At 48.8% G+C, this 25124-nt stretch overlaps 1 protein-coding gene across 7 annotated transcripts in view; it reads left to right on the forward strand.

Moving 5' to 3' along the window:
• Positions 1-7227: 7227 nt before the first annotated feature.
• The window catches only part of HRH2 (histamine receptor H2), a 46660-nt gene continuing 28763 nt past the window's right edge, over positions 7228-25124 (forward strand). For 5 of the 7 annotated variants that reach the window (XR_003792717.1, XR_003792718.1, XR_003792716.1 and 2 more), the window contains exon 1: positions 7228-7545. The gene's annotated coding sequence lies outside the window, so the exon portion shown is untranslated. Of the gene's footprint in view, positions 7546-12866; positions 13220-13807; positions 13849-25124 lie in introns of those variants that run through there. The other 2 variants (XM_029217282.1, XM_029217283.1) reach the window with 2 other exon arrangements.

The following is a 25124-nucleotide window of genomic DNA, read 5'->3' on the forward strand; positions in this document are numbered from 1 at the left end:
AAGGGGCATCAGGTGAAGGCTTCATGGAGGGGCATGGGATCCAGACTGGGAGCTTGAAGCTGAACTTCCAGAGAAAGTTAATAGCTAAGCTTGACAGGGGAGCAGGTGGAGAGGAAAAAGGAAGAATGCCACAACAGAGGAAAATTGCCTTAGTTGCGGCGTGCATGTGGGATCTAGGTCCCTGACCACGGATCAGACCCAGGCCCCCTGCATTGGGAGTACAGAGTCTTATCCACTGTGCCAGCAGGGAGGTCCCTGGGACCTTGTTAATCCAGTGTGAGCTACGGACCAACATCATCAGCATCACCTGTGAGCTTTTAGACACGCAGACTCTCAGGTCTCAGTCCTACTTCATTAGAATCTACATGTTAACAAGGTCCCTAGGTGGTTTGTATGAATATTAGAGCTTGAGAAGGACCGGTCAGACACAGGTTCTCAAACTTACCTTCCTGTTGGAATTACGGGGGGAGATTTAAAAACTACCAATGCCTGGTGTGGCGGAGGGATCGACTGGGAGTTTGGGATTAGCAGATGCAAATTATTATATATAGAATGGATAAACAACAGGTCCTACTGTAGAGCACAGGGAACTATATTCAATATCCTGTGATAAATCATAATGGAAAAGAATACGAAAAAGAATGTGTATATATATATGTATAGAATGTGTGTATATGTATAACTGAATCACTTTGCTGTACAGCAGAAATTAACACAACATTGTAAATCAACTATACTTCAATAAAACACTTTTTTTTTTTTTTTTTTTGCTGTACGCGGGCCTCTCACTGTTGTGGCCTCTCCTGTTGCGGAGCACAGGCTCCGGACGCGCAGGTTCAGCGGCCATGGCTCACGGGCCCAGCCGCTCCGCGGCATGTGGGATCCTCCCGGACCGGGGCACGAACCCGTGTCCCCTGAATCGGCAGGCGGACTCTCAACCACTGCGCCACCAGGGAATCCCTAAAATACATTTTAAAAAACTGAAAAAAAAAAAAAAAAAAAGAATGCCCCAACAGAGGAAAATTGAGTCACCATATTCTCAAAGAGCGGCAAATTGAGGATTGAGGATGGGATCACATTTTCTGCACATGTGTATTATTTCTTCCTTGAAGCAAGATGTGTTCAGCTGTAAATTGTAAAATCCCTGAATCACAGTGGGTGTTTCATTACTTCACAAGGGAAAAAGTTGGCAGGTCGGTGTTTCTGGGGCTGGTGCAGGAGCCCTACAGCGTGTGGGTTCTGAGTCCATTTCTTCCATTGTTTTTCCCTCACGGTCACAACATGGCTGCCTCAGCTGCACGATCCAAAGGAGGAAGTAGCAGAACAAGCAGGCAGGGCAGCAGGAGAAGGTGTGCCTTCCATCCCTCTTTCTTGTTACAGGTGGGAAATTTCCCACCCCTGCCCCAAAGATTTCCCCTTTGTCTCATTGGCCAAACTGGGCCACATGATAGTATCTATCTATAATGGAGGCTGGCAAAACAAGTCTTGGACTTTCCAGCCTCTAAGGTAGGTAAAGCAAGGACAAAGCAGGGGTGGAAATCGGTGTGGTAGACAACAGCTCTCTGCTCTCTGCCCCTGCCTGGATGAGGGACAAGCTGCCTAAGACTTCTTAAGCTGGGCCCCAGTCTCACCTCCAAACTCCTTGCCTCCCAGGACTCTGATTAATGACCCAGCCTGGCTCCCAGAGGATCAGCCTAGCATGATGCCCAGACCTGGCTTTTCCTTTATTCCAGGAGTCCTCAGTTCTGGGCTGCCTGTGTCCACCAACACATCTTCCAGCTGCTCTAAATATTGTCTCCCATCCTTGTTTTAAGACGTGGCTAATAGCTCCTATTCTGTGCGTTAGTCAGGGTTCTTCAGAGAACAGAACCAATAGAATGTGGAGAGAGAGAGAAAGAGAATTATTTTAAGGAATTGGCTCATGCCATTAAGGAGGCTGACAAGTCCAAAATCCACAGGGTGGGCTGGCTGGTTAGAGACCCAGGATGAATGCATCATCTCCTCCTTTGGATTCCCATGGAACAGTGTATTTTCTAGTGGAGTGGGCTGGGAGAGCAGACTATTTAAAAGCAGGGGCTTTGGAGGTAGTCAAGTGAATCCCCCAGCTAACTGCAGGACCTTGGAGAAAACTCGGATTTTCTGAGCCTCAGTTTCCTCACCTGCAACCTGGGGGAAATAATAGTATTTACCTCACAGGGCTGTGGTGAGAATTATTTGAGATGATGTGCTATACAAAGAACACAGCATAGTATACAGAAGACGGTAGCTGCTCAACAAATTGTGTTACCTCCTATCCTGTGAGCCAGAACTGGGGCATCATGCAATCTTAAAGTCACGGGGAAAATAGCCAAGTTGGGCTCCTTGGGGTAGCCCCAGTGGGGTGGGAAACTGCTGCATCTGTCTGGGGACTCCAGCCCTGAGACCTTTCTGATGCTTCTCTCAAGACTCAGAGCACATCACGGTCAGGAAGTGCACCCCACGCATCCCAACCACAGTCTAAGGTGCCCTACGACAAACCCAGGGCCACCTCAGAGCGCAGAACGGAGACAAGAAATAACTGATGACAAAACCAGTGGGTTTCATTGGAATTTTCTGCAGACCACTTCAGTAAATATTATCGCTATACCATGTCATTCGTTATGTTAATTGCCGCAAAGTTTTTGGTTTTTTTTTTTTTGCAATTTTAAGCTGTCAGACTCGGCAGAGATTACTCTCTCTCTCTCTCTCTTTTTTTTTTTTTTTTTGGTCAAATAGTGATTTGGGTTTCCTCAGAATGAGAAAGTTCTTCTGGCTTCCTTTGATAGATGGTTCTTACCTATTCAGAGCAAGGAGGAATTTGAGGCCATCAGATCCCAAAGCCCTCTTGCATGGTAAGCAGCCTACCAGTAATAATGATGACGTCTTCTATGATCAAAGTGCTTAGCTTCCAAAGGGCTTCAGATTTTTAGTACAGAACTGGAAACTTTCAGAGCTGGAAGAGTTTGCAAATGTCATCCCAATCTGTTGGGTGGCCAACCATGTATTGCCTCACTTTACAGTGTATGAAGGGTGTCAGTTCTCTATTAAAAGCCTCCAGTGACTGCATTTCATTTAGGATGAAATCCACATGCCTCATCATGACCTTGCACCAGTACCATTTCCAGCCATGGTCCCTCCCCCTCCTACACTCAGCCATGATGAACTTCTTCATGTTCCTTGCCGAGGCCAAGCGTGTCCCTACCTTGGGGCATTTGCACCTACTGCTCCTTCTACACGGGATACTTCTCCCCCTTATCTTCATAATCCTGGCTCAGCTCAAATGCCACAAGCTCAGAAAAACTTTCTCCAACTGTCTTAAACAAAGTACCGCTCCCAGTCACGTTCAACTACATTACCCTGCTTTGCTTTTCTCATAGCAATTCTCTTTAGCTAAAATTATCGGCTTGTTCATTGTCTTTTTATGCCTTCTAGCATGTCAGATCTTTGTCTATCTTGTTCATCACTGTATCCCAGAGTTAACTCAGTGCCTGACACATTGTAGGTCCAGTATATCACGTGTTGAAAGAATGAATGCATTTAATATTCATTTCTTTTTTCATGTGAGCCTCATCCAAACCCTTTGAGGCAGAAGTTACTGTTACGCTTATTTAATGGTGAGTTGACATGGTTGAAATAAAGACACCTTTACAGATATCCAAGAAATGTATAGGTAACCCTTCAGTAAAAGGTCATAAAATGAATATCCATCCATGTTTTCTAAATGATTAGCCTCAGTTTTGTAAACCATAAAAACTGTAATTCTCAGGCCATTATATCAGAAGAACAAGAATGTTTCTGAATGCTTTTAATCTGTATTTTGATTAAGGATCCTACAGTGGATTTTGAAAGGTTTTATTTAGACTATGTGTGAACTTCACACATGTTAACTAATAAAACCGAATGTTTTTTAATGTGTTTAAAAAAAAAAAAAGCCTATTTCCTAAGTGGGCTTAGAGATGCAAACTGATTCCCAAGGCCCCTTATCTAGTTATTCATTGCTTTGTAATAAACCACCCCAGAGCTTACTGGTGTAAAACAACAAGAATATGTCATTTCTTTCGGTTTTGTGGGATGGCTGGGTGAGTCTTCTGCTGGGCTTGCCTGAGCTCACCCATATGGCTACAAGAGCGGGGACAGCTGACCCTCTTCCTCCATGTGGTCCTTCAGATGTCTTCGCAGCCTGGTGGCCTCAGGGCCTTATCCCAAGAGAGTAAAATCCGAAGCACCAAGGTCTCTTAAGGCCTAGCCTCGGAAATGGCACAGCACTGCTTGCTCTGGGTTCTAGCCATCAAAGGCAGGCCCAAACTAGGGGAAAGGACATACACTCCACTCTCAGTGGGAGGTGCTGTCACACTGCAAAGGAGCCAGGGCCACACTGTGGCCATCTTTGAAAATCTGTCACAGGTAGTAAGTGCTGGAACCAGCTTGACTGAAGCTCTGACTCAGCAAGGAAGACCAAGGGGCCACGATTACCCGTGACTCCGCAAATCTAAATGGCCTAAAACAAATTTATCTCTCGCTCACATTACGTGTCCACCAGGGGCTGGTTGGGCTTCCGAGACTTCACTCTGGGACCCGAAGTAAGGGAGCAACCTCTTCCTGGCATATCTCCTGAACAGAGCCAGTCTCGTGACACACAGGAAAGGGAAATGACAAGGACTCACTGGCCCAGAGCCTCTGCACAGAAGTGACACAAATCACATCCACCAATACATCAGTGGCCAATCAGGTCACAGACATTTCCTCCTCTCCTGGGAGGGGCACTGAATATGGGTGGACAATAATCTCATCTGCATGGAGCCCATTTTCCCCTTCAGATCCTTTAAAAAAAAATATCCTTCACAGAGCCAAAATCTGTCTCATTCTATTTCTACTGTTGGTCCAAGTGCTGCTGTCTCATCTGCTCCCTCTGCCCACAGAGCAGAGAGAAAAAGGTCACTGGAGCCGTTTCTTCTCCAGGACGCACATCCCGGCCCTTCCAGCCACCCAGTGCAATAACCTGCCATAGCTTCCCATTGCTCCAAAGTCCTACCTGTGTCCTTATAAGCCCCCCACGGTCTGATTCCTGCCGGCCTGCCAGTCTGCACTCCATGAATGCCCCAGGCTGTTTGATGCCTTGTGCGGGCCTCCATGCTGTTTCCTCTGCCTCTGTGGCCCTTCCACTGTGAAATGTTTTCCTTTTAAGATCCGCCTCGAAAACCACTCCTCTCTGAAGACAATTTTTGTTTCCTTTGGCAGGGTCAACCAACTTTTCCTTTTTCTAAACCTCTTCATTATAGCATCTATTCATTCACTCGTTTGACCAACACTTTTTGATCATTTATGACTGCTCCAGGCTCTGAGGAGACACAGGAATAATACAAACAAGGTCCTTGCTCCTTCCCTCGTTCCATTCTGGTGCATTAAAGCAGGCGATAAGCACATAAACAAATGAATTAAAAAAATAATTTTAGACAGTGGTACGTGTTTTCATTACAATAGAAAAGGGATGATAGGAAAAACCCAGTGGCATGGAGGTGACTGCTTTGGGTACGATGATCAGGCTTCGTGGCCTCTTTGATATTTGGGCAGCCGTGGGAAGATGTGGGGAAGAGCATTCCCGGCAGAGGGAACAGCCAGTGCAGATGGCCTGTCGTGTGGTCCAGCTTGGCCTGTTCTGGGCACAAGGAGGAAGCTACTGCCGCTGAGGCACACAGAGGGAGGAGGAGGATGGTGAGACATGAGCTCAGAGAGGTGGTCCGTGGCCAGATCACGCTGATGGTGAGAAGAAGCTTGGATTTAATTCTAACGACAGCAAGAAGTCCTGGAAGGGTTTTCATCGGGGGGTGGAGAGGTGTGATCTGATTTATACTTTTTTGAGATGACCTATATTGCTTTGTGAGTTGCTGGTGAATAAGAGTAGAGGCTGCGAGACCAGCTTGGAGGCTCTTGCTGTCATTCCAAGATGCTGGTGGCCTGGATGCACAGCCTTCAGCAGCGTCCCAGAAGCTGTGGCCTCAGAGGTCCAGGGAGCCGTGACCTTAGTCTCTGCATGTCAGCACACACATAGCACAGGGTGGGCCCACAGTGACAGAATGACTTAGGATGCCGTGTCAGTCATCAGTAGCACATGCCTGAAACCGACGCTCAGCAGAACCAGCCCCCTTTCCCTCTCCTTTGTCAAGCTCTTGCTGAAACTCCCCTCCAGGTATCATATGGGGCAGCCCACCTGACCACCTGCCTCGCTTACTCTGGGTTAGCAAGCCAGGCTTGGCACAGCCCTCGCCATCCTGCCCACCCAGCCTCCGCTCCACCGAGGTCTGCGTGGTTAGCACAGCAGCCTTGACATCTTGATATTTAAGTGAGGTTTCTCCCATTGAGCCTCCATGTTTTCATCTGGAAGGTGGGTGTTATTTTCCCTGCCCCAAGAGCCCCTTTTCCCAAGACCCTCCTCTCCCTACCTCTTCTCTCTCTCCATCTATCCCTTCAACTAGAGCAAATCCACTCTGGGGGTTTCTGAAGCTCCACTGATTTTGTTTTTTCTTTTCCTAACGTTTTTTTGTTTTTTTTTTTTTTGCAGTACGCGGGCCTCTCACTGTTGTGGCCTCTCCCATCGCGGAGCACAGGCTCCGGACGCACAGGCCCAGCGGCCATGGCACACGGGCCCAGCCGCTCTGCGGCATGTGAGATCTTCCCGGACCGGGGCACGAACCCGTGTCCCCTGCATCGGCAGGCGGACTCTCAACCACTGCGCCACCAGGGAAGCCCGATTTTGTTTTTGTTTTTTTTAAATTAATAACCCCTGAACTGATTTCCCTGTGCCTTAAGCCTCGGGCCCTCTGTCTTTCCAGACCTCAGATCCCAGAATTATCCAGACTTTTCCCTTGAAACTAGTTCTTTCTCCCTCTTCTAGCTTGATTCCAGGTGGCTAAGAGCTGGGCACCCAAGGGAAGGGGTGCCACCTGATCCCCTGGGTCTAGCCCTCCCGGGGCAGGCCCTACAGCTGTGGGCAGAAGCCAGCGCTGGGCCACAGAGGGAAGTCCCCTTCCACTCAGCCGGTTACTGCACAGCTGGAAGCTGGCTCCCAGGCCAGGCAGTGGGGGGAGTGCGGGGAGTGGGCGGGAGGGAGTGGGGGAAAAGCCAGAGAAATAGGGGGCAGCCTGACAGAAAGAAAGGCAGAGGGAAAGTGTCAGGGCCAGAGAGAGAAGGAAAGAAGGTCCAGGAGAAAGGAAAAGAGAGGATGTGGGAGAGCGTGCGGGGAGGGAGAAAAGCCAAGGAAGAGAGAATGTGAGTGTGTGTGCGCCGCGCGCACGGAGTGGGAGAAAGAGAGGAGAGAGGAGGAGAGAAAGAGACTTGGAGAGGGAAGGAAGGGAAGGAGCGGTTGGAAGCCAGGAGGAGCGAGCTGGAGGCGGAGACGAGGAAGTGGGGGCGAGGCGCAGGGCGCGGGCGGGGCGCACCGCCAGCTCCATCCCTGGCCGGAGCGCAGCCGGCGCGGGCGCTGGACGGAGGCGAGCCGGAGCGGAGCCACTTCAGCGGCAGCAGCTCCAGGTAGCGCCGCCGCCGCCTCCCCGCGGGGCCTGAGCTCGGGGTGGGGTCCCCTGGCGGGCGCTGGTGAGGAAGGAGGGCCGCCTCGGGCGGCTGCTCCCGGTTCGCCGCCGCCGTCTTGTCTCTGACCCCGGGTTCGAACCCCGGCCCCTCCGCGCGCGCTGACTGTGCCTGACCTTGGGAAAGTCGCTTCGCTGGCGAGCCTCAGTTACCTTCTGTGACTCGCGGGGCCGGGGGCGGGGGGTGGCGCCCTGGGACGCCTTGCGAGCGCGGGATGCAACCCTGGTTGGCCTGCGGCAGTGACTCTGGGCGCTGGGTCGGGTGGATGTGCGCTCAAACCCCCTTGGGGGTGGATTTGGAAAACCCACTTTCGCCGAAATAGCCCCTGTTTTGTTCCCGGGTCTGGGCGCTGGCGTGTTCTCAGGGCCATGTGTCTGTGGGCACAGGGCACGACTTTCTGCTTAAGGAAAGCAGGTAGGGCGCAGGGGGTGGGCGTGGAGGAGACCCCTAGCTCCTCAGGCAGCCTTCGTCCTCCTGGATGCCCGATGCCCGGGGTGGGGGGGGGGGGGGGGGGGGGGGGGGGGGGGGCTGGAGCTTCCAGGATGAGCCAGGCAAGTGGCCTCGGCTTAGCGGCTTGGAAATCCAATTGTGCCTCTTAAGTAGTACAGCTGACCTTGATCATGGGAGCCTCAGTTTCCTCCCCCATGAAAAGGACCATGTTAACGCCGCCTTTGAAGTGGTTGTGAGGGTAAGGAGGTGGGGCGGGGGGGGGGGGGAAAGTACCTGCGGGCTGTGGTATTCCCCAGTGGCAGCTGTCATATCCTAACTCGCGAGGCCAGAGTCCTGGCGATGGTTGCCTCCTGGGAACTCATTTGTACGTGCCAGGTCCTCTCTGGTCTCCTTTGCCAGAGATGGTTAGTGGTCCAGCTGGGCATGAAGCCGGGCCCAGAGAATGGGGGGCGGTGGTGTCAGGGGTCCCACTCCCCAACTCAGACGTACATCTTGGTGGTTCTTTTAGACATGAAATCTTTGAGATGACAGCTTATGTCCAGTAAAGCCTCCTGGCTGAATCTCTCCAAGCCTCAGTTTCTTTATTTGTGATAGAAAGTTATGAATTCCTCTCTATTCATGAGTTTCCTGTTGCTGGACGTTATGAAAGGCAATTAGTAAATTAGATTTATTGACATCTCTAGCTTGAGATATGAGGAGATTGAATAGAATGAGAAAAGAACACTTCTCTTGCACCTGCCCCGTGAAGGCCTGGTACTCAAAGCATTATGTATACAGTATTGGCTGTAGTCATCACAATAATCATGGAAGCCAGCGCCATTCAACCCCAATTTACAGATAAGAAAATCAAGGCTCACAGGGTCTGTGATTTCCACAGGGTCACACTGGTGGGATGTGCCTGCCCTGGGATTGGCCCCAGTTCTGCCTGACTGTAGAGTGCTTCTCATAGGACCAAACCATCCCCAAAATATGACTGTGAATGGTGTTCCTGGCACCTGGTTAGTTGGTTTCTTGTTAAACATGTAATAGGAAGAGCTGCTACATAATCACTGGAGAAAGTGGGTCTGAAGGCTGGCAGTGGGGTGGGGGGTGCCTTTGCCAGGTGATTTCTCTCGAGGTCTGGAAGCAAGGAAGGTCACGACTCAACACCACATAGGAAGCAGACACCAGGCTGACTCACTCCAGCCCACCAACTTCTCTTCCTTCCTCTACCACCTTGTCCCAGTTCACCTCACCTCAATTAACCTTAACCTAGACTTCTCTGGGCTGCAAGAACAATTTCTGCATCCTCCCCTGATGACTAATGCAACTGACCCTACCAGCTGATGTGTCCAACGAGAAAAGAAGGCCAGCTGATGTCCATCTCCACTAACGCCCCCAGAGAAAGGGAAACAGGATTAAGTCCCAATCCCAAGGATTTAGCTCAGCTTAGGGAGAAAGTCTCTGGTGATGGGAAAATGGACTCCTTGCTATGGGAAAATGGGTGTCCCAGCAGGCTGGAGATGTTCCTTTGCCAAAAATGTTTTAAGAGAAGAGGAGGACATCCAAACAAAAGGATGGAAATATGGACAAAGGCTCTTTCAATTGGAAAGATATTCATCAACAATCAGAGAGCGCCTAAATGTCTGACAGTAGGAGATAAATAAACTATGGGACAGCCATGTGGCTACTAAAAATGGACATTTTAATGATAAATTTTATGTTATGTCTATTTTACTACAATATTAAAATAAAAAACAAACTTGAATGGTCACCCATCTCAGGCTAAAAGCCTAAATTCTTTTTTTTTTTAAATTATAGTTGATTTACAATGTTGTGTTAATTTCTGCAGTACGGCAAAGTGATTCAGTTATACATATACATATATATATATGCATTCTTTTGTTAATATTCTTTTCCATTATGGTTTATCATAGGCTATTGAATATAGTTCTCTGTGCTATACAATAGGACCTTGTTGCTTTTCCGTTCTGTATATAACAGCTTACATCTACTAATCCCAACCTCCCACTCCATCCCTCCCCCAACCCTCTCCCCCTTGGCCACCACCGGTCTCTTCTCTAAGAAAAATGGACAGTTCTTAGTGGATGGGGACATGCTTATGCTTATGCATATGCGTATATATGGCATAGTCACAAGTTGGTGACAAGCACATAAAAAAGACTGGAAGGAGATAAGTCAAATGGTGTTAACAGTGTTTGCCAGTGGGAGATTTATTCCTTCTTTATAATTTTTGAACTTTCCAGATTTTATGCAATGAGCATATACTATAATAATTAGCAGACATAGAACTGTCTGACTTCTAATGACAATATACCCCACCCTCTCCCACCTCCTCCTGGCCAACACCCAGGACAGGGCTGGCGCATGGATGCTTGTCAGTAATAAGGACACCTCTGTGTTGAGGTCTGGCAGGCACCTTAGAAGGAAGAAGGAATACTAAAATTTTAATACCACTGATATCTGGCATTGGTTATGTTCTTACTGTGTGCTCGTGATAACCCTATGAGGCAGGTACTAGCAATAGCCCATTTTACAGAGAAGAAACCAAGATTCAGATACCTTCAGCCACTTGCCTAGTGTCACACAGGATTCAAGCCCAGGCCATCTAAATTCAGAGTCTACATTCCTAGCCAGAGTCAGGAAGTGTCAACAGACTCCATCGGCTGACATTTTAGTACCTATTACAGAAACCCTGGGGGAAGCAATGCATCTCTGCACTTTACAGGTAAAGAAATGGCTCAGGGAATTCCCTGGTGGTCCAGTGGTTAAGACTCGGCACTTTCACTGTGGGCCCCGGGTTCGATCCCTGGTCATGGAACTAAAATAATAAATAAATAAAGATGGCAGCATCAACACCAATGTTCATAACAGCACTATTTACAATAGCCAAGACATGGAAGCAACCTAAATGTCCATCAACAGATGAATGGGTAAAGAAGATGTGGTACATACATACAGTGGAATACCTACTCAGCCATGGAAAAAAAAAATATATATATATATATATTTATATATATCTCCTAATGGTTCTGTTTCTCTTCTCTGAAGAACTCTGACTTATACTTAGCATGTCAGAAATGGAACTCCTGTCCTTCCCTGAAGTCTGACCTACCTGCTCTCTTATTCATCTCAATTCATTGGCAACTCCATCCTTTTGGTTGCCCAGACTGAAAATCCCAGAGCCATCCTTTTCTTTTGTATTTATTTTAAAAAATTTTAATCAATTTTTTAAGTTGTTGCAGTGTTATGTTGGTTTCGGGTGTGCAGCAAAGTGATTCAGATACCTATATGTACATGTGTTCTTTTTCAGATTCTTTTCCATTGTGGGTTGTTACGGGATGTTGAGTATGGTTCCTGGAGCCATCCTTAAAAGTTCTCTTTTTCTCATATATCACATGCAATGCATCATCAAATACCATTGGCTTTATCTTAAAAATATGTCCAAACTTACAGACTGGGAGAAAATATTTGCAAATGATGGAGCCGACAAGGACTTAATTTCCAAAATATACAAACAGCTCATACAACTCAGTAACAAAAAAACAACCTGGACTTCCCTGGTGGCTCAGTGGTTAAGAATCTGCCTGCCAATGCAGGGGACGTGGGTTTGATCCGGTCTGGGAACATCCCACATGCCATGGAGCAACTAAGCCCATGCACCACAACTACTGAGCCTGCGCTCTAGAGCTCGTGCGCCACAACTACTGAGCCCGCGTGCCACAACTACTGAAGCCCATGCACCTAGAGCCCATGTTCCACAACAAGAGAAGCCACCACAATGAGAAGCCCACACACTGCAACGAAGAGTAGCCCCTGTTCGCCGCAACTAGAGAGAGCCCACATGCAGCAACGAAGACCCAACGCAGCCAAAAATAAATAATAAATTTATTTTTAAAAAATCCAGTCAAAAAATGGGCAGAAGACCTAAATAGACATTTCTACAAAGAAGACATACAGATGGCCAATAGGCATATGAAAAGATGCTCAACATCACTAATTACTAGAGAAATGCAAGTCAAAACTACAGTGAGGTGCCACCTCTCACCACTCAGAATGGCCATCATTAAAAAGTCCACAAATAACAAATGCTGGAGAGGGTGTGAAGAAAAGGGAACCCTCCTACACTGTTGGTGGGAATGTAAATTGGCATAGCCACTATGAGAAACAGTATGGAGGTTCCTCAAAAAACTAAAAATAAAGTTGCCATATGATCCTGCAATCCCTTTTCTAGGCATATATCTGGAGGAAACTATAATTCGAAAAGATACATTCACCCCAATGTTCATTGCACTATTTATAATTAGCCAACCTAAATGTCCGTCGACAGATGAATGGATAAAGAAGGTGTGGTACATATATACAATGGAATACTACTCAGCCATAAAAAAGAACAAAATAATGCCATTTGCAGCAACATGGATGCAACTAGAGATTATCATACTAAGTGAAGTAAGGCAGACAGAGAAAGACAAATACCACACGATATCACTTATATGTGGAATCTAAAATATGTCACAGATGAATGTATCTATGAAAAAGAAACAGACTCACAGACATAGGGAACAGATTTGTGGTTGCTGGGGGCGTGGGGAGAGGATGGAGTGGGAGTTTGGGGTTAGCAGATGCAAACTATCCTATATAGAATGGATAAACAACAAGGTCCTACTGTATAGCGCAGGGAATTATATTCAATATCTTGTGATAAACCATGATGGAAAAGAATATGAAAAAGAATGTATGTGTATGTATAACTGAATCACTTTGCTGTACAGTAGAAATTAACACAACATTGTAAATCAACTATACTTCAATTAAAAAAATTTTTTTAAATGTCAAAAAAAAAAAAAGATCCTACAAGCCGCATGGCATGGCCAATAAAAAGAAAAAAATAATTAAATTAATTTTTTTTTTAAAAGAAAAGAAATGGCACAGCAGTGACCTCCAAAGTGCCAGGGCTTGTGCTGGATGCTGGGGACCCAAAGGTGCATAAGATGCCCTCCCTACACGGGTGTGGGGAAGAGTGGTGTGTAAACAGTGTCCTCAGGGCTTTCATGCAGGTGGAGTTGTTTAGGAAACTGTGGGACCTCAGAGGACGAAGGGTGAAGGCTCCCCAGACAAGATGATATCTGAAATGCTTCTGGAATTATAAGCAGGAATCCACCAGGTGAGTAAGAGAGGTTAGAACAATGGTTCGCAAGGGGGCACAGTTTGGTCCCCAGGGACATTTGTCAATGTCTGGAGATATTTTTGATTGTTACAACTGGGGTGGGGGGGCTGTGCTGACACCTAGCGGGTAGAGGGCAGGTGTGCTGTTAAACATCCCACAATGCCCCCATGACAAAGAATTAACCTGTCCAAAATGTCAACAATGCTGAGTTGAGAAACCCTGGCTCAGAAGAGAAGGGCCTTCCTGAACCATGGATATTTACTAAGTGCCTCCTTTGAGCCTGTGATTGCATTACTGGCTGTCTGGCCTCCCTGCTGCCCCTCTTTCCCCACCACCAACCAGAGTGGTCTCTTATTTTAAAACATAAAAGCTGTATAGACATATAAATCGCATGCCAGAAAATTCACCCTCTTAAATTATACAAGTCAGTTGCTTTGGGTATATTCACAGAACTGTACAACCATTACTGCTATCTAATTCCAGAACGTTTTCATCACCCCAAAAAGAAACTTTGTAAACATTGGCCGTCACTCCCTATCCACCCCTGCTCCCACCCAACCACTGATCTACTTTATCTCTTTGTAGATGTGCCTGTTCTGGACATTTCATACCAACGGAATCATACGGTGTGTGGCCTTCTGTGTCTGGCTTATTCCGCTTAGCATAATGTCCTCAAGGTTCATCTATGTTGTAGCGTGTGTCAGTACTTCATTGTTTTTTTATGGCCCAAATGATATTCCATTGTATAGATAGACCGCATTTTATTTATCCATTCATCAGTTGGTGGCTATTTGGGTTGTTTCCACTTTTTTGGCTACTATGAATAATGTCGCTCTGAACATTTGTGTACAGGTTTTTGTCAGGACATACATTTTCATTTCTTTGGGGTATATACCTAAAAGTAAAATTATTAAGTCATATGATAACGCTATGTTTAATCCTTTGAGGAACTGTCAGAGTGTTTTCCAAAGCAGGGTTCCCATTTTACATTCCCACCAGCAGTGTCTGTGGTTTCCAGTTTCTCCACATCCTCACCGATGCTTACGATCTGACGTTTGGATTCTAGCCATCCTAGTGGGTGTGAAGCGATATCATTGTGGTTTTGATTTGCATTCCCCTGACGGATAATGAATTTGAACATCTTTTCGGGTGCTTATTGGCCATTTGTGTATCTTGTTTGCAGCACTGTCTATTCAGATCAGAATCATCTTTTGAAACTTGGTTGCGTCCTTCCCTTACTTAGTCTGAAATGCAAACCCCATTAAGGTGTACAGGCCTTACAGGACTGGGCCTTGTCCCCACCTTCTACTGCATCTCCCCTCACTCACTCTGCTCTGGCCACGCTGGCCTCGAAGCAGCAAGCTGGTCCCCATGCAAGACCTTTGCACGGTTGGTCGAAAGGTTGGTTGTTTCCTCTGCCCAGGTCATCATTTGCATAGCAGCTCTGGGGTCAGCCTCAGAAAGGGCTTCACTGTTCTTTCAAGGGGCTCCCTCCACCCCTAGGCCTTTTCTAGCACATCTCAAGGTTTCTTTTGATCGTTCTTTTTACTATCTGGTAAGATCCAGAGGAACTGGCCTCCCATGTGACCCTGGGCAAGCATATGCCCCTCTCTGGGTCCCAGCTGCCCCATCTGAAAACCAGAGGGGGCCGTATTGGCTGATCTCATAGGGCCTTCTCAGCTCTGCCCTTCTTTGATGCCGGCTTCCCTGTGGCAGTGCTGCCAGGAGGGCGCAGGCTTGGCGCCGTGGCAGTGAGAGGGAGCTGTCTGGAGCCAAGTTGGTCACGGATCAGAACGGAGCAGGTGGCGTGACTGATTATCGCCAGCCCCGTGGGGACAGTCTCTAGGAGCATGTGGCACCCTGGACCTGGTGCCCAGCCTCCAGGAACAGCAGGAAGAATTGTCAACAGCTCCAACAAGGTCTCCAGCTTGGCCACTTTCAGCTCTGGAGTCACCCACTTTTCCCATGAGAATAATCTTCTAACTTCCAAACCCTCTCTGAGCACTAGAGCCATTCGGTCCCGGGGGCCTGCTTGTGCCTAGTCCTGCGCAGTGTGACACAGAGATGGATGAATGTGACACCTGCCAAAAGATTCCGGTGTAGTGGGGAAGGCAGACGTGTAACCCACAGTGGGACAGATGCAGCCCTGAAGCCATGAGCAAACCTCAGGGACTCCATTACCCACTGCCCTGGGGGAATCAGGGGAGGATTCGCAGAGCTGGATGTTCGGGTGGAATGGAGTGCAGCAGGTAGACAGAGGGTGTCCGGGTACTAAAGGTGGGGAAAGAGGTGTGCAGAGACACAGCTGCGAACCCTCCAGGTGTGCTCAGGGCATTCAGAACAATTAGGTTTTGCCTGAGGCGCCAGGGACAGTGGAAGGAGGTAACGGAGGATTCGATTTGCCAGGGCCCTGATCATGAAAAGCCTGCAATGCCAAGCTGAAGAGTTTGGACTTTGCCCTGTAGGCTGCAGGAGTCACTCAGAGACTTTAGGCTGAGGATAGAGGCCATCAGGTTGCACTTTTGAAAATGCCCTTTCTTCAGACAGCAAGAAGGCAGGTGGGGCTGAGGAGAGAGCTGGAGGCCAGGCACCTAATCGGGATGGCCTTGCTCTTGTCCAGGTGAGCAGGGGTAAAGGCTGAAATGCTGCAGCTGGAGAGAAGACAATAGATCCAAAAACTGTTTGAGAGGTAAAAGCACGTGAAGGAGATGGGAGAGTCTAAATAATGCACGACACGGGAAGAGCTGATGCCAGCCTCCCAGGGTCCCAGCTATGACGAAGGAGGCACGGGCGCTGCGGGAGCTGGTGCATGAGTGTGGCATTTTCCGGGTGGCTGAGAGACAGGATGGAGGCCTCGGGAGAGGGTGATCCAGACCCAGGGGTCAGGATGTACAAAGGCACGGAGGTGTGAGAATGTCGAGAGTTAAGGAAAGGGTGAGGCCTTCTGGTTGACTGGAGCACAGAGGGCCTGATAGGAGGGGAGGGGAAAGTGAGGCGGGGGAGGGCAGAAGGGGCAGAGACTCTGGCATCGGGAGGCTGTTAGATGCCGGAGCAGAAGTCCCCGCTACAGCACTATTAAACCATCACTTCCAGACGCAGAGCGCTCACTACCCCCGAGAGAGCCCATTGCTAGGGTTAGTCACCCCTCTCCTGGACTCCTTAGCAGACTTCCAGGGCAGAGATGGGTAAATGTCGGCCTGATCTTCAACCAGGAAGAAGGCAGACGCCGCCCCCCTGAACAACTGACCAATGAATTTGGTCTAGGGCAGAATTCTCAAAGGCATAATGAAAGGTGGGAGGGTGGTTAGAGAAGCAAGGAAATCCTGGGGTCTGACCTTGCTCTGCGAGAACGCCGGGAGCATGCCGAGATCATAGACAGTAGCTGGTGGAGGACATGCGCAGGGAACTCTAAGATTTTTTTTTTTTTTAAAAGAGCCAACATTTAAAAATGAGGTTTCATTGAAAAGTTTGGATATTTTATTTTAAAGCCAGAAGAATTCACGTAAAAGCCAGATTTCCAGCTTCTCTTGCAGAATGTGGTGACTGGGGGCACTGGGCCCATAATGATCACAGTGGCCACCCCTCTGGCCCAGGCATGCATCCTCTCTCTGGGTCACCACGCCCGCACCCACACAGTCCCACAGAGGGTGCAGACAGTTCACTCACAGCCCGCCTGGGTCAGGAGGCCTTTGGATCTGGGAGGCAGAACCAGCCTCCTACCTTTCTCTTCCTTAGTGCCTTTCCCTTGCCCTGCATTCCCTCAACGGGTCCTAGGAGCATCATTCTCAGGGGAGGCTCCATGGTAAAAAAAAAGGGCTGGGGGGGGGGGCGGGCAGCAGAGAGAGGGTTCTAGGACCTTATTTGACTTTTTGGAAGCCCTGCAATCCATAGCCCCTGTCAGTCACAGCACACGCCCATGAGCTCAGTCAAGTCCACAGTAAGACCCCAGCTGACTTCATTTGCCCCTGATTCATTCCCAGCACAGATTCCTTTGTTTAAGTAGCACCCTGTCCCCATTTGGGGAAATACTGCCCTTTTCGAAAGGTTTATTAGATAGTTAGGCCTTTTTCTTTTCACTTTATGATTAAATAAAACACTGATACGGTTCAGGAGTGCAACATACAAAGGCGCGTGGTGTACAATATACAAAGGCCCCCTCCACCCTGGCCCTGTCTGCCCTGCCCAAAAGAGGGGGTCAATTTTGTTATTTTGTTGTGATGTATCTTTTCAGATTTTCTTTATCCGAAAACATATACACTTCATATATAAACACATGTCTATGTACATATGTATTCTCACCTTTGACATAAGGGGAGCATATTATACACAATTTTGCATCTTCGTGTTGATTTTTTTTTGGTACACGGGCCTCTCACTGCCATGGCCTCTCCCGTTGCGGAGCACAGGCTCCAGACGCACAGGCCCAGCGGCCATGGCTCACGGGCCCAGCCGCTCCGTGGCACGTGGGATCCTCCCGGACTGGGGCACGAACCTGTGTCCCCTGCATCGGCAGGCGGACTCTCAACCACTGCGCCACCAGGAAAGCCCCCTTCGTGTTGATTTTTAGTCCCTGTAGAATTAATTCTTAGTGTAGAAGATTTTGAATAAGGAGATGTAAAAGAAAACAGTAACAAATCATTGTACTACCATCCAAAGAAAACCACTATCACCATTCAGCCTACCCTTCTACACATAATTTTTTTTTTTTTTTTTTTTTTTTGCGGTGCGCGGGCCTCTCACTGTTGTGGCCTCTCCCATTGCAGAGCACAGGCTCCGGAGGCACAGGCTCAGCGGCCATGGCTCACGGGCCCAGCTGCTCCGCGGCATGTGGGATCTTCCTGGACCGGGGCACGAACCTGTGTCCCCTGCATCGGCAGGTGGACTCTCAACCACTGCGCCACCAGGGAAGCTCTACACATACATTTTATTTGTTGTGTTTCTCCCCTGCAGGTTAACAGGCTAGGCATAGTTACAGTCACCCTCTATATACAATCTGAATCCTGCTGTTTTATTACTTAAATATAAGCATTTTCCCTTATTTCATAGTTTCCAAAATGTGTTAGCAACAGCTCTAGTAATTCCATTACGGCATCATTTACTCAACTGTTCTTCTAGTTTTGACCGTGTAAAAGTCATTTGCAGTATTCACCTATCGTAAATAATAGTGAAACCTACAGTTTTGTATGTCTTTGGAGTTGTGTTGAGTGAGCACCTTCAGAAAGCCTGGCATCTAGAGCAGAAGCTGAGTAGCCATGAGTTGGTCCCCCAGGGCTGGTGGCTGGGGGGCTGGGAGAGCATAGCTGAGGGAGGGGATGTGGGTGAGGTCCTGGAAAGAGAAGGGACCAGGAGGCCAGTGGGCAGCTGCAGGAAGGCGGGTTCTGGGCCCAGCATTGTGCTGAGTGCTTGTACATCCGTAGAGCATTCACACCTGCTGAGGGCTTGGTAAGCGCTGGGGCTTCACACACATTTGCCCAGTTACTCCTCACAACAGACAGATAATGTGAGGATTATTGTTATTTCCATTCTGCCAGGTGAGGAACCTGAGGTGGGAAGAATGCAAGCCGTTGTTCCCTACGGCTGCAGAGAGAAGCAGTGCGGCCAGTATAGGACCCAGGTAGCTGGTTCTAGGAGCACCTTGCTCTGAACCCCCACAAGCCTCTCGACACCCTTGTGTAGTTGGGATTATTATCTCCACTTCTCAGGAAGAAAAACTGAGGCTCAAGGCAGAGCCACCTAGCTAACTGTGCCTCCCTGGCAAGTAGCAGAGCTGGGATTCGAACCCGCAGCTGCTGCTGGAAAAGACCTGATTTTCATCAGGGTCCTGGAGGCTGAGATGGGGGTGGAGTGAGGGGTGCGCTGGGAGGAGAAGCCTTCTGCCCCAAACTCAGACTCCGCGAACCGCCCCTGTACTCAGACTCTTACAGATGAAGACGTGTTTACTTGGGTGCCTTCTCTCGCACCCAACTAGAGGAGGATAAGAAGACCAGAGAATGGCCATGGGGAGGGGAGGGACATTTACTGAGGAGCCATCACGCCTCTAGCGCCATCCCCTTACCTTCACATTTCATCTTCCCAGCATCACATGCTGTGGTTTTATGCCCATTTACAGGTGGGAAAACTGAGCCTCCGACTGGTTCCGGGTTCCTTTCCACTACACGGTGTTAGCTTCCTGGCATGAGCAAAATACTCCCTTAAATGTGGGGCAGGCAGTCCTGGGGGTCCTGAAGTGGACTTGGGTGGTCAGTGGCACAGATAACAACAACCATCCAATCATACAGTGAACTGGGTTTTGCTTTTCGGTTCTCCTTCAGGCTTTCCTGTTTGTGTCAAAGAAAGTTATCAGTTAGGTGCTAATCTGTCTTTAATGCCTTATAGCACAGCCTTTCTAATTAGGAGAGGGTTAGGCGGGCTTTTCAGGCAGCAGTAGCTACGGGGAATTTAACAGCATCGTCTGTGTTTCCACTGCCTTTATTTTCAGGGTAATCTATTTGAGGGAAAGTGATTCTGGTGGTTACTGTAATGATAAAACAATTCCGTTTGCAATTAATTCCATCACTTTAAAGAAAAATGTTAAGTACAAAATAGAACTGTGGGTTTGGCAAAAATCATGGAGTTGGTACCTGAACGCATGAGATTTGGGAAACACAGGAGGCTTAGGACAGGGTACGCTGTTGGCAATTGGAAACTCAGAGGGCTCTTCCCGCCTCTGACCAGCTGTGTGGCCTTGGCCCAGGCATTCGGCCTCTCCGTGGCATCTTTGCCAAGTGGAGTAATAGTGACTCTGCCCTGGCGGTTCTACAGAGTTCTCCGGCAGGACTCAGGATGAGGTAATGAGCCTGTGGAGGGGCCATGGAAAGTGGGGGAGGGCAGAGAGGATTACATAAGATAACCAGTGTGTGTGAATGTTCCTGGCAAGCGTTAGCTGTTTGCTGTGGATATCTTTAAGGTGACCCAGCCAGCTTCAGGACTTTCGCCTTGTAAGAGCAAGCTGTACCCTGCTGGAAGGGCAACACCTTTCTGGAGTGAGTTTGGGGGAAAGAAGAACAGAGAGAAAGGAAGCTATGATGTTGCTGGGGGCGGTTCTGGTGCCCAGCTCTGCTGCCACCGCTGGTGGTGATGGAGGTGGTGGTGATGATGGTAGTGACTTTGGTGAGGGCAATACTGGCAGTGACAATGGCAATGATGTGTCCAGTTGGAGGGCCTGAGGGCTTTTGTATCCACAGAGAAGCAACAACTCAGGAGCTCCGTGGGGCTGCCCGGAGGAAGGGACTTAGATTTGTTCTCTGGGCCTCCAGAGCTTTTCAGGAGCCTACAAAAATGTCTGCAAACTGACACACACACACACACACACACACACACACACACACACACACACACAAATACCAGATCTAAAATACAAAAAAGACCCCACAAAATTTCAAGTAATAATTGTTATTATGGAAACTTATGACAATGGAAATTTGTCATAATGGAAATTTGTGACAGCTAGTCAGTGTCAGCTCATTATACTGAACAGCTAAATATGAATCCTATTTTCTATGAAATGTGTTCTATGGATATTACAATGCATTTATTATGCAGTATGGGGTATGCCTCCAGAAAAAAGAATACGTAGGGCTCTATAAGGTTTTTAAATGGCCATGACTGAGTGGCAAATAACTTGTAAGATAGTAAGCCCCCCATCGTTGGAAGTATGCAAGGCAATCAGGGATGACTGCCTCTCTGGGGTGCTATAGAAGGGGTTCCTGAACACCAGATGACCACTGAGTTCTGTTTCTACCCAGAGCCCTCCTATTTTATTATTCTGGGGGCTCCTCATTCCTTCCCTCCCACCCCCTCCAGGCACACACACACATCAAGTTGCTGGAGGAAACCTTTGAAATATTCTAAGCTTTTTTGCTGAGGAAACTGGGGGTACTAAACTAGTGGGAGGTAACATGGCAAGTCAGAGTCACACCGGGGACTCAAACTCAGGGTCCAAATTCCCAGCCCAGTGCCCTCTCCACCCCTCCCCTCCCCGCAGGGGAGTTTTGCCCCTGGGTGGCAGAGATTCAGACCCCCCTGCAAACATTGGTGATCCAGGGTCTCACCTCCCCCAGAAGAACCAAGGTAGAATTTTCATTTGGCCCTGGCCAACCCCTGCCCTGAAAAGTCCACCCCAGGTCTTTCCCACACTTGCCAGCCCACTGCTGGCCGTGGGCTTTGGCCAAGTTACAAAACACCATAAACCTCAATTTCCTCATCTATAAAATGGAGACGATTAATGGCGTCCATGTAAGAGGGTTGTTGCAGAGAGATTAAATTGGATAATATAAAATAATTAGAACATTGCCTACACTTTCCAAGCGCCCCATAAATAGGATATTATATTATGATGGTTGTTTTCAGTATACATCAGTCAATCCAATAAATATTAATTTATTTAATAAATTAAGAGCCCCCATTAAGTGCCTGTCCAGGAACAAAAAATTGATCCTGGGGCTTCCCTGGTGGCGCAGTGGTTGAGTCCGCCTGCCGATACAGGGGACACGGGTTCGTGCCCCGGTCCGGGAAGATCCCACATGCCGCGGAGCGGCTGGGCCCGTGAGCCATGGCCGCTGAGCCTGCGCGTCCGGAGCCTGTGCTCCGCAACGGGAGAGGCCACAACAGTGAGGGCCCCGCGTACCGCAAAAAAATAAAAATAAAAAAAATTGATCCTGGTCCTCACGATGCCTACATTCCACTTGGGAGAGAGATATAGGGAACAAATAGGGAAGCAAGAAAAAAAAGCCAAGAAAAATTGTGCTCTGCAGAAATGGCAGGGATGTGATGGAAGGTCAAGGGAGCTGCTTTGGGGGTCAAGGAGGGCCCCCTCCACAGAACTGATATTTGCTCCAAGGTGCCAACGTCCACATCAGCAGCAGATCACAGGCAGAGCCCCAAGGAGGAGAGTGCAGCATGTCCAAGGCACTGGGGCAGGGGCCCTGTGGCCAGGTAGCCACTGAGTCCTGAGGGTAGGGTAGGAGGTCAGAGAGGTGGGGCACAGATCGCATGGGGCCTTGTGAGCCAGAGGGGGTGTGTAAAGGGACAGTGTGGGCGTGACAGAAGCAGGAGGGTGGTGCTGGGGACTGAAGGGAGTTGCAGGATGCCTGTCGGAAGCAAAAGCCCAGGCAAGAGATGGCGCTGGCTTGAACTAGGACCAGGACGGCAGTAACCAAGGAAAGTAGCCGCGTCCGAGATGTAGGTATTTCAGAGGCAGGATCCACTGGCTTGCTGATGGGTTGGATGCTGGGGATGAAGGAAAGACAGGAGTCCAGGACGATGCTTGAATATGTAGCCTGATCCCCTAGGTGGATGAAGGGGAGGCAGAGGCTAGATAAGAGACTCAGGGATCCTCCCTCAGTCCCAAGTTACGTGCACTTTGTGCCCACGATGTTCAGAATAGTCAAATCTAAGGAGCCAGAAAGCAGGTTGGTGGTTGCCAGGGACCAGGGAGAGGGAGTGATTGCTTAATGGCCGCGGAGTTTCCTTTTGGGGTGATGAAAATGTTTTAAAAGCAAATAGAGATGGTAGTTACACAACGTTGTGAAGGGACTGAATGCTACTGAATTGTACACTTTGATTTTACGTTATGTGCCTTTCACCTACATTGAAAAAAATATATGAAGGAGAAATAAAGACCCTCTTAAACAAGCAGTGACCGAGGGAATTTGTTGTCACCAGATGCGGCTTCAGGTTCCCACATCAGCCATTGGCAGAAGCCAGGTAAATGGCCTGGGGTCTTTCACTGAAAAGAAAATACCACAAAAAGAACTGGTCGCACAAATAGTCAGCGAATGAACTGGATTAGATGCATGTCTTGGAGGGGTGGTTGGCTTGGACACTCAGAGATTATGGAGTCAGTCAAAGCCCTGCCTGCCTCTTTACCAGCTGTGTGCCCTTGGACAAGTGACTCAACCTCTCTGAACCTGAGTTTCACCATCTGTCAAATGGGAATAATAATAATCTCTGCCTCACAAAGATATTAAATTATCTGTGGGTGCTCAGTAAATGGAAAAGTCAGTGTCCTGGCCTCTGGTCCAGGTCACCTTCCCCCTCACCGTGATGCTCGAGTGATGACATTCATCATAAGAAAATGTCTACTTTGATACCACCATCCCTTGCTGGGCTGGTAGACACACGTTGAAAGGGTGGATGGGGCTCTTCAGTCACAGTTACAGAACCTGCCCCCAATTCCAGACAATATTTGAGTCTGTTCACCTCTCAGGCGGTGCAGAGGGGACCCCCCCCCACCCCCCCACCCCCCAGGAGGCTGCAGTGCTTGGGACAAGATGAGCTTGAGAACAGAAGTGAAAATGAAAACAATCCTGGCTTCTGGCCCCTCGTGGCTCAGAAGAAATGAAAGAGTGGGACAAAAACTCAGACCACCAGCAGCCCAGGGCCTTTCTCTCTAATGAACAGCCTCAACCAGAAATCTGTTAACTGCCTTAAGAGGCTTTTACCAAAGGTCCAGCCCACTGTGGGGAAATACTTAGAAATCTGCAACCACAAAGATCAAAGACACCCTGGAATGGTATTGCAAAGGTGGAAGTATTTTCTGCTGCAAATGCCCGGGCACTCGAGCCGTCTTTTTGAAAAGCCCTAAGGGTGGTTTCTTTCTCTATAGGAAAAGTGAAATAGTAACAACTGAGAACAGGGATTCTGGAGTCAGACAGACTGGGGTTCAAATCCTGACTTTTCCACTTGGTGATGTTGAGACTTTGGGCAACGTAACTTTTCCGAGCCTGGGTTTCTGCATTTGTAAAATGAGGAAAAGGTCCCTTGCCACAGGATGTTGCAATAAAGCATAAGTGAGAGGATGTTCAGAGAGCAGAGAGCCCCAGGCGTGTTATGAAGTAAGCATCCTACAGATGTTAATGAGTGAGAGAGGCCTCATTGATTGATGGCTGACTGGGATCCAGAGATCTGGGGTCCCACATGCTACCAGTTCCCTGTTGATTGAACCTTCAGGGCTGCCTATTGCCTTCAAAACTGAATCCAAACTCCTTAGCACGCCACCCACAGCTACATTTCCACCCCCACCCTGAGAATCAGCTGGAGAGGTTGGCAGAGGCCAGATCATGCAGGGCCAGGGCTTGGCAGGCACTGGCATCTTTATGCAAACAACAGGGGAAGCATTGGAGGGGCCTGGCCTGACCGGCCCAAGGCCTGCGCAGTGACTGCGGGGAGAGAGGTCCCTGAGGGTGACGAGCTTGGAGCGGTGGACTTACTATTAAGGGGCTCCTGACTGAGCAGACCGAGCGCCAGCCCTGGCCTGGAGCCCTGATCAACCAGGTCCCGCTCCTAAGCTCCACCTGAGCACACAGCTGCCTTTCCTTTGCTGTTGTTCCCTCTACCCAGTGTGCCCTCCCTCTTCCCTTCTCCACCCGCCAAACCGTGTGGCCTGGATGTTAGTTTGGCAATAGGTGACATCTACCCCAGGTAAGAAGATTCAAAAGGTCCCAAAGGACATATGGTGAAAGAAGTCTTGCCCCCACTCTTTGCCCAGCCCCCATATCCCTCCTTGGAAGCAATCAGTCCCTTTGCACATGTGCCCTTCCTGGGCCAGTCTGTGTGTCAATGCATGACTGCACACACACGTTTTCCCCTTAGGCATGTCACACTCCACACATGCGGAATCCATCCCACATCAGCCCGAAAGCCTGCGACAGTCCTTTTTTTTAATTCTAATTTTTATTTTTTATTTTATTTTTATTTTTTTGCGGTACGCGGGCCTCTCACTGACGTGGCCTCTCCCGTTGCGGAGCACAGGCTCCGGACGCGCAGGCTCAGCGGCCATGGCTCACGGGCCCAGCCGCTCCGCGCCATGTGGGATCCTCCCGGACCGGGGCACGAACCCGTGTCCCCTGCATCGGCAGGCAGA

Source organism: Monodon monoceros, unplaced genomic scaffold, assembly GCF_005190385.1.
Source record: "Monodon monoceros isolate NGI ecotype Baffin Bay Population unplaced genomic scaffold, NGI_Narwhal_1 Super_Scaffold_12, whole genome shotgun sequence".
NCBI classification, from domain to species: Eukaryota; Metazoa; Chordata; class Mammalia; order Artiodactyla; family Monodontidae; genus Monodon; species Monodon monoceros.